General features: G+C 46.1%; 1 pseudogene; it reads left to right on the top strand.

The window, feature by feature from the left end:
• Positions 1-4,333: 4,333 nt before the first annotated feature.
• On the top strand, positions 4,334-8,478 carry LOC124664310 (annotated as a pseudogene).
• Positions 8,479-9,336: the final 858 nt, after the last annotated feature.

The raw sequence follows: 9,336 nt of genomic DNA, 5'->3' as shown, positions 1-9,336 counted from the left end.
GATCCAACTGAAAAAAAAGACATCAAGTAGGACTTAGAGAGGCTGCTCGTGAAGCCATGTGGTGCTTGAGTGTTCTTATCCAAATGGGACTCTTCTTTTAGCATGCACCGAGCAGCAGAGGTTGCTACCGGGGCAGAGGCTACCATTCAAACACAATCTTCACAGAAGACATGTGTACATTGCAAAAGAATGATAGCATGCATCTTCTCTTGGCATATAGCACACATATCTCCAGCAGCAACCTGAGTGCACGCACACACCTTATTTGTAGACAACCAGTAAGTACTTAGTGCTTACATTACAATGTATTACCGTAGCTTATTTCTTAAAGCGCATCATTTACCAGCTCAGTCATTGCATATGAACCATAGTGTTCTCAGTGCTGCAAAAAATAATCAACCTGATAAGCAAACAGCTAACTGTTAGAAGGGGTGTCTCTTCTGTATCTTCTCAAATTGGATAGGGAAGGTACATCACCTTTTCCACAACATCTGTCAACTTGAAAGTAAGATGCATTCTCGTAATTAGTGAAGAAAATAGGCTGTGATACTCCTTATCCAACGAAAAACATAGGCAATAATGCTCGGTACAGGAGTAGGAGACAATCAACGATTTTTAACATTTGACCCTGAACAGTAAAAGGAAGCATTCGTCATTTAGACATTCTAAATCTGCATCTTGATATAGCAACAATGCAGCCAATAAACTTTTTTGTTGTGCTTTTTAGTCACATCTAAAGCTTCTCAATTTTCTAAACTACAACATATAATATACTCCTTTTATGGAAGAATGTAAAGAGCAAAGAGACGAGATTATTTGAAATTCCAACAACACACAAATCTTGGCAACAACTCCGCAATTATATAAACATAAAACCAGCAAACAAAGCTAGTATATAATGCTGCATGAAGATGTAATTTCATTTATTTTAACATATGTAATTCTTAACGGACATGAGTTACTCTAGGTGCAAGAGAAGAATGGAAAAGAACTTAGTGAGCTCACAGGTTACACCATTGATTTCCTAATTTCCTATGTTTTAAGTGAACTCATTCTCGAACGAAAAATATGTTTGAAATGTGTTTGCATATATGGTCTTAGAAAGGATATCGTGCATTAAATAGCCTACTATATCACGCACTAACTTCTGGTCAGTTCTGTACCTCAATTTCATGAGCTTGGTCATCATGAACATTTTTAGAAGCCTTCTTCTGGGTCACTTGACCTTCCAAAGCAATGCAAACTTGCCTTGCTCTGACACGAGCTTGAGCCTTTACCAGTGATTGCATACACTGAAGTGTTTCTGCTGCTTGTTTCCGTACAGCATGACCCCTAACGAGAGCATGGAGTCTAACTAATCCTTTTAACGCCCATAAAGCCTACCTAGCCTGGTAGACCATGCCAGAAAAAAAATATCAATGTGCTTCCAACCAAATATCATCAAAGAATGCTTGTGAAGTGAGAAGCAAAATTTGTATCTTCAGGTTATTGCTTAATTTACAGATAAGTATATCTGATCGGATCAACCCTTATAACATATAACATGAGTAACTCAACATTTACCCTTTATTAAATTTTAAGCTATTTCTCATCCGAAAAAAAATCCTTTTCCACATACAAGTATAGGGAATATTTTTTGAACCAGTGTTATTGCGTCAATCGATTCTCTGTCCTCTCTAGCTCCCTGATTATACGAAACAATAGACTTGCACATGGAGATGTCACGAAAAGAACACCAAGATACACCACAGGAAATCAAAGATTACAAATGTACAGTGATAATATACCTACCTACGATAGCAAAACGTCTCTGGTGTTCTTGTAGTACCATGAGCAGTATGCATTTGAAGACAGTAGCAGTTTTGCGCACCATCATATCTGAATAAATTTCAGAAGGAATGGACCTTAATAAAAATTAATGAAGAAAGTAAGAACAAAGTTTGGCATATGTTATCCAATGAATGAAAATAATTATGCTTGAAATGTAGCGACACATTAACACTTGCAAACATAGTAAATATCCCAATTTATTTTCACAAACCCATATGAAATGAAACCAATAAACACTTGCACCAGTTCATACAATTAAAAGAATCCAGCACTAGTCGAGTCAACATACCAGGGCTGAGCAAAATAGCAAATTAAAGGATTTCATGACAGACAAACAATTCAAGCACTAAATTATTTTCTTCTTTTTTAATTGAGAAATATGATTTCTAAATCTGTATGACAAGTTTAACTTGCTCACATTGAACTCCCAAAGGAAGCATGGTGCTTTGATGGTAAAACTCAATGCCTTGCACCGCACTAAATGATTGCATAAAAAAAATAGAAGGGCACGGTCCACAACACATGGCCATATATAGCAGCAGTAGTGCTCTAGGCAGCTGCAAACTACAAAAAAACATGTGTAAATTCTGGATCTTGTCTGAGGACACACTACTAGCTTCAAACACAAAAAATTCGTAGCAAAATTCCCTACCCAGGGACGTAATTCCCAAACCATCCCTCGCATTTCGCAAGAACATGCACACAGATGCACATTTGCACCAAGGAAGCATACCAAACCAGCAGTGTTGGAGAGGAATAAGATTACCTCGAGGCTGTAGTTAACGGTGATACTCAGCGGCAGGATGCTGCGGCGGTGGTGACACCGTGACTGCCAGGAACAGAGTCGTCAGGCGCCACACCAGATGTGAGCTGCAGCATAACCAACGGGTTGTCCCCATGCACGCCGAACCAGACCAGGCTGACAAGCTTCTCCCCATGCCATGAGTAGTATGCATTTGATGGCCATAGAAGTTTGACATACCATCGTACATGAATAAGTTTCAGAAGAAATGGAGGTTATTACAACTTAATGAAGAAATTAGCACATTGTCACTTCTGAAAAAGTACCGTTAAGTTTGTTATATGTTATCCAAAATGGACAAACATGATAATGCTTGAAGTGTAGTGGCACATAAACACTTGCAAACATGAGTAAACATCCCAATTTACCTGCACATACCCATATGAAGGGAAACCAATAAATACTTGGACCAGTTCATACAATTAAAAGACAACATAGCAAGGCTGAGAAAAATAGTTGAACAAAGGATTTTATGGGGGAAAAACAATTCAAGTAGTGAATTATTTGCAGGAACCAAATACAAACTAGTTTCACTTGTATTTCTCATTGAATTTCCACATAAAGCATGGTGCTTTGATGTTAAAACGCAGTCCATTGCACCGCACTAGACAATTACATCACAAACAAAATAGAAGGGCAAAGCTCAAAACACAAAGGGTATATATACCAGCTCTGTAGCTCTAGGCAGCTGCAAACTAGAGAAAATATGTGTAAATTCTGGATATTGTGTAGACACTACTTTTGCCTTTAGGAGACAAAAAAATCCTACCGAAATTCCGGACCAAAGGACGGAATTCCCAAACATGTTCCTCGCATTTCCCAAGAACATACATAATGCACACAGATGAGTATCTACAGCAAGCAAGCATACCAAACCAGCAGTGTTGGGGAGGAATGAGATTATGTCCACGCTATAGTTGATGGTGATGCTGAGCATCAGGATGCCGCAACAACGTGACTAGCAGGAACGGAGTCATTGGGCGCCACACCAGAACAACTCGCGCTGCAGCACAAGGCAGCAAGCACAACGATGCCGCGGCAATGGATCACCAGAAACTGGATAACAATAACTTGGAGTGACAGCTATTACACAGGCATAAGCAGCCAAGGCAGCAAGCACAAGAGATTTTGCACATTAATACCAGCCAGTTGGAGCGTGACCAAGGAAGTATCTTTGGATGCACGTGTCGACGAGCTCCCGAGTGGCTGCAACAAGGTGGCCATGGTGGGTCCTTGATGGCGAGCAGCTTGATCTCCTTCAGGCGCTCTAGACAGCCATTTGGCGAGCAACTCATCCTGCTTCCTCGCTGGCCAGATCTCTGCCTGCCTAATGGAAATCATGGCACCAAAATTCAGTCAATTGGACAGAAGGAATAGGGTATGACTTGTTTTCGTACTGACAGCATAAGCAAGCACATGTAGCAGTTACAACACATGATTATCGCAAGCAATTCAGAAATTTCGAATCCGAGAGCGAATCCTTGCGAAGACATTGCTCGGGATCCAGATCGTGAGCAGTAAAAGACGAGTCAATTTTAGAATCGGGATCCAATGTAAAAAAAGACGGTTGATTGGGCCAGCAGGGAACGTGACTGTGAAGAAGGGTGTCTCACCGGGTGCGTATTTGCCGGCGAGCACGCCGGATCCCAGGCGCTGCTGCATGCGCCGAAGGGGGAGTAGGGAGGCGGCCGCCATCTCCTCATGGATGATGCGCCCTGGTTCCTGGACGCCGCACGAGGGCGGGCCCCGTCGTCCTCGACGCTGGACTGCAGGTTGGGGGGGCGAGGATCCGGAGCAACGGCGGCGGATGGAGAGGCTGGGATCTCCGGCGAGTGGCAAGGGGCGGCGGGTGGGGAGAGAGGATATGCGTGCGGGGCTAGGGTTCTGCTTTGGAGGCTGAGACTTCGTTTTGCGAGGTAACGGGGCCATACTGAACGGGGTGCGTTGGATCGCTAGACGGCCAAGGCGACCGTTGAGGCCACTGTTTATGTTGAACCGATTATGTTAAACCGATTTAAATAGAAGAAAGTCTACTTCTGGTCCTAGAACTTCTGTCTGGTTTAAAATGAACCTTGAACTCTCAGAAACATTCACTTTTAGTCCTTACCCCGATTGAGCTAGTCAAATATCTGCCATAGGTGCCCCAAAACTCAAGGTAACGGTGCAAGGGTAGAGAGACGGGACGATGTTGATAAGCAAACAAGTAGATCTTTGTGGCGCAACGCTTCACGTGAATTAGAAGGGAGAGAAATCAAGCGAGAGACTGGTTCAGGGACCCAAAGGTTTCGTTGATTTTTTGCACTGTGACGTTTGGTTTAACATCTCAGCTAGTTTGGGCTTGATCTGGTTCTAAACTAATTTGGTTGGTTTCTCTATTTTTTTTTCTTTCCACGCAAGTAGTTTGCTCAACTCGGCCGCAAAGGGATGAAAAATGAACTATTATGAGAGTTCAACGTTTGATTTTTGCATTGTGACGTATGAACTCAGCCGCAAAGGGATTAAAAAAAAATCACGGGTGGACCGAGTTGCCTGACTCAGCCAGCCGGAAGCAGAAAAAGAAGGAAGCGGACGCGAGGAAAAAAATCACGGGAGGGGCATGCGTGGATTTTGCCCGCGTGCATGGTTTGGGCGAACGACTGAATTTGTTTTTTTTTTCTTTAAACCGACTCAATTTGGTTTGGTCGCGGAAGGAACGGAATCAAAGTGTCTCGGGCAAATTCTTGTGCGGAGCATCTCCGTTCGGCGCGGATTCAGTCAAGTCACGCACGCCTCCGCTCCCTGTACCGCAACGTTGCGCGCGTGGCGGAAACCCGTTTAGGCCACTGGCATGCGGGCCAGTCGCGCTTGCTCTCTGCTCAGGCCTTGCGCAAGCTTTACTGTTACTCAAAAGCAGAGAGGAAAAGAAGTGCCGTCTGTGGTGCGCGGTGGTTGCTTCGAGCTTTGCACAATATTTTGCGACCGTTCGGTGAGCTTCTCAACTATTTCGTCGCGATCCCGACCGCCGACCCTCCCGCCTTTATATACGTCCGGCCGCCGCGATCCGTCATCTCACCGCACAGCCAGTTAATCCACGGCTACCAACTCCGATCACCTCTTTCCCCGCCTCGTCGCAGCACCATGGCTTGTTCCTGTGCACACGGGGTGGTGTTCGACGCCAACCTGCTCAAGGACGGGCTCGCCGGGTGGGCGCCGCTGGGCGCGTGCACCAAGCTGTCGGCGCACGACGAGGAGCCGGCCAATGTGCCCACGGAGACCATCAACGACGTCGCCGACGATTACAAGCCGAGCGGCCGGTACATTCTGGCGGCTGGCCGCGCCTGCGAGGAGGACGGACTCTGCCAGGCGATCCCCGGCGGCGCGCTCAAGCCCCGTGTCACGTACCGAGTCGCCGGATGGGTCAGCATCGGCGACGGCATGGCCAAAGCGGACGGTGCCGGGGACGCCGTGGTGCGCATCAACGTTCGGTTTGACGGCGACGGGGAAGAAGGCGTGGAGGAGGAGAAATGCCTGGTGGTCGAGGGCGGCGTCGTGTGCGCGGAGGCGGGGAAGTGGACGGAGATCAAGGGCGTGTTCCGGCTGAAGGCGAGCCCGGTGCTGTCCGGCGCCGCCGCGGTGCACGTCCAGGGCGCGCCCGCCGGCGTCGACGTCAAGGTGATGGACCTCCAGGTGTTCGCCGTCGATCGCAAGGCCCGGTTCAAGAAGCTCAAGAAGAAGACTGACAAGGTAAGCTGAGCTCTCACGATCGCACGATCTACGGCTCCAAACTGAAAAAGATTTACTACTACACCTAGATAACAACAGCGACCAATGCGGGATATTCACCTCCGACCAATGCTTTGTTTTGTTTGGCACGTACGCACCTTGCTCGACACCATATTGCATAGGAGGAGCCTCCAACGGAAACTCCAAAGAAAATTGAGAAAATTGTGTTTATATAAATTTTCCTTTTTCTCTCCACGACAACTATGACATATTCATAATTGGTAGGGCTCCTCAGTTTCAAGGGATAGGAAAAATATAGTTAAAAAAATATATGATTGAGATGCCATGCTACTTAAATTCTATGAGAAGATGAAGTGTGTTTAATTTTAGCAGCAGAATTTTTTACGAGGTATTAGCTAACACTTTTTCCAATAATATTTACACTCCAAGATTTCTATAGGATTAGGTCCTATACAATATGTTCCTATTAATCACACAACTTTTGTACGGAGTAGAAAATTTTCTATCGAATTCAAATCCGATGCAATTTCTATACAAATTCTAGTAGTCAATGGAGCCCTAAGGATTTAGGAAGAGGACCAACGACTTAGCCAACCCCGCTTGGGATCGACCGCTTGTAATGGCACCGATAGGAACATGTATGCTATAGGACTTTTGCTTCAGTGTCCCCCCAACCTCCAAACTTGGGAAATGAACGAACCAAATCTTTCAATATCCCTTTGTTAGGAGACTCGGGGCTAACTTGTCTCAAAAAAAAAAAAAAAACTTTGGTGGCTGGGTTAGGATTAAGCATTTCATGCCAATCTATTTCTATAATTTTCTTTTAAAATTTCAAAAATCATGCGAATAAAATGGGCCATGAATTTGCTTGCATGCAGGTGCGAAGGCGTGACGTGGTGCTGAAGTTTGCCGACGCTGGATCATCATCTGCGGTATCCGGTGCGTCGATTCGGGTGATGCAGATGGACCAGAGCTTCGCGTTCGGCGCGTGCATCAACCCGGCGGTGATCCAGGACCCCAACTTCGTGGACTTCTTCACCAAGCACTTCGACTGGGCGGTGTTCGAGAACGAGCTCAAGTGGTACCACACCGAGGCCGTCCAGGGCCAGCTCAACTACGCCGACACCGACGCGCTGCTCGACTTCTGCGACCGCTACGGCAAGCCCGTGCGCGGCCACTGCATCTTCTGGGCCGTCGACAACATGGTGCAGAAGTGGGTCAAGGCGCTCGACAACGACCAGCTCACCGCCGCCGTGCAGGGCCGCCTCACCAGCCTCCTCACCCGCTACGCCGGCAGGTTCCCGCACTACGACGTCAACAACGAGATGCTCCACGGCAGCTTCTTCCAGGACAAGCTCGGCGACGACGTCAACGCGTTCATGTTCAAGGAGACGGCGAGGATCGACCCCGGCGCCGCCCTGTTCGTCAACGACTACAATGTTGAGGGCGGCAATGATCCCAACGCCACGCCGGAGAAGTACATCGCGCAGATCAACGCGCTGCAGGAGAAGGGCGCGCCGGTGGGCGGCATTGGGCTGCAGGGGCACGTGACCAACCCGGTCGGGGAGATCATCTGCGACGCGCTCGACAAGCTCGCCACCACCGACCTGCCCATCTGGCTCACCGAGCTCGACGCGTGCGAGACCGACTTGGACCTCCGCGCCGATGACTACGAGGTGGTGCTCCGGGAGGCGTACGCGCACCCGGCCGTGGAGGGGGTGGTATTCTGGGGGTTTATGCAGGGACACATGTGGCGCCAGGACGCCTGCCTCGTCAACTCCGACGGCACTGTCAATTGCGCCGGCCAGAGGTCGGTCACGCTCACAAACTAACATTTCTACTCGTGATGTATTTGTTGAGGATTTTTCTGATTTACTACATGATTGACTGCAGGTTCATAAATCTGCGGCGGGAGTGGACGTCGCACGCGCGCGGGAAGATCGACAGTGACGGAAACTTCAAGTTCAGAGGGTACCATGGCTCGTACATCGTGCAGCTCGCGACGGCGACAGGGAAGATGCACAAGACGTTCAGCGTCGAGAAGGGGGACACGCCTCTCGTGCTGGATATGGATGTGTGACGACGGTTAATGCGCTTACCTCACTTATATAGTTCATACTGATAAATACACATACACACTCACTAAATTTTAACCAATGAATTTGGGAAAGGTATTGTACTACCACTTATAGCAATTATAGTCTTACATTTCCACATTTGGGTATATATTGGAGTTTGAGAAAAAAAGGTAATTAAGGTTTCGTATTGTATTGTATTGGTTCAAGGTAACGGGGATGAATGAATAAAGTAAACGAGCTATTCCTCGTTTTATACTGATGAATGATATGGACTTCTATGCTCTGTTGTGGTATTGGATGATTTTGTTTCCAAACAAAAACTTAATGCCTCAATTTCAAATCCTTTTAGAACCTTGAGTAATGAAAATAAAATGATATATGTGAACCGAGACATAATAGATTTCCACGAGACCTACCCAGAAATGCAAATATTGGTACAAACTCAACGGTGGCTGCCTTGGAGGAAAATATATCTGGTCCACCCGCTTTATTTATGGTTCATCAGGTGCATCCGGGATCCAAAACAAGCGCTGAAAGTCATAAAAAATACACTTGCATGCTACATTCTACCATTTTGACCGGTACATATATATTGTGATAAATATTTATTTAGGTTCAATTGACTAAAATTAGTAGCCATGAATAAATAAAGTAAAAAATAGTTTTGTGTCAAATTTGTTAATTTTTTATTTTTTATTACACAATGCTTTTGAAATCCAACTCAAACCCTTACCATAATTCTCAATTTAACAATGTGCATAAACCAGCATCCCAAACCTAGTTTATGAGCCTGATTGTGAAATCACACCTCATATACACTGGCCCAAGAGATCTTTCTGACAACAACACATTAACATTTCTGTTCCTGATAGATTCATGTACCAAGGGCTCATGGCCTTGCTA

This window comes from Lolium rigidum, chromosome 6, assembly GCF_022539505.1.
Source record: "Lolium rigidum isolate FL_2022 chromosome 6, APGP_CSIRO_Lrig_0.1, whole genome shotgun sequence".
Taxonomy (NCBI): domain Eukaryota; kingdom Viridiplantae; phylum Streptophyta; class Magnoliopsida; order Poales; family Poaceae; genus Lolium; species Lolium rigidum.
This window is presented reverse-complemented; position numbering and strand designations above follow the sequence as displayed.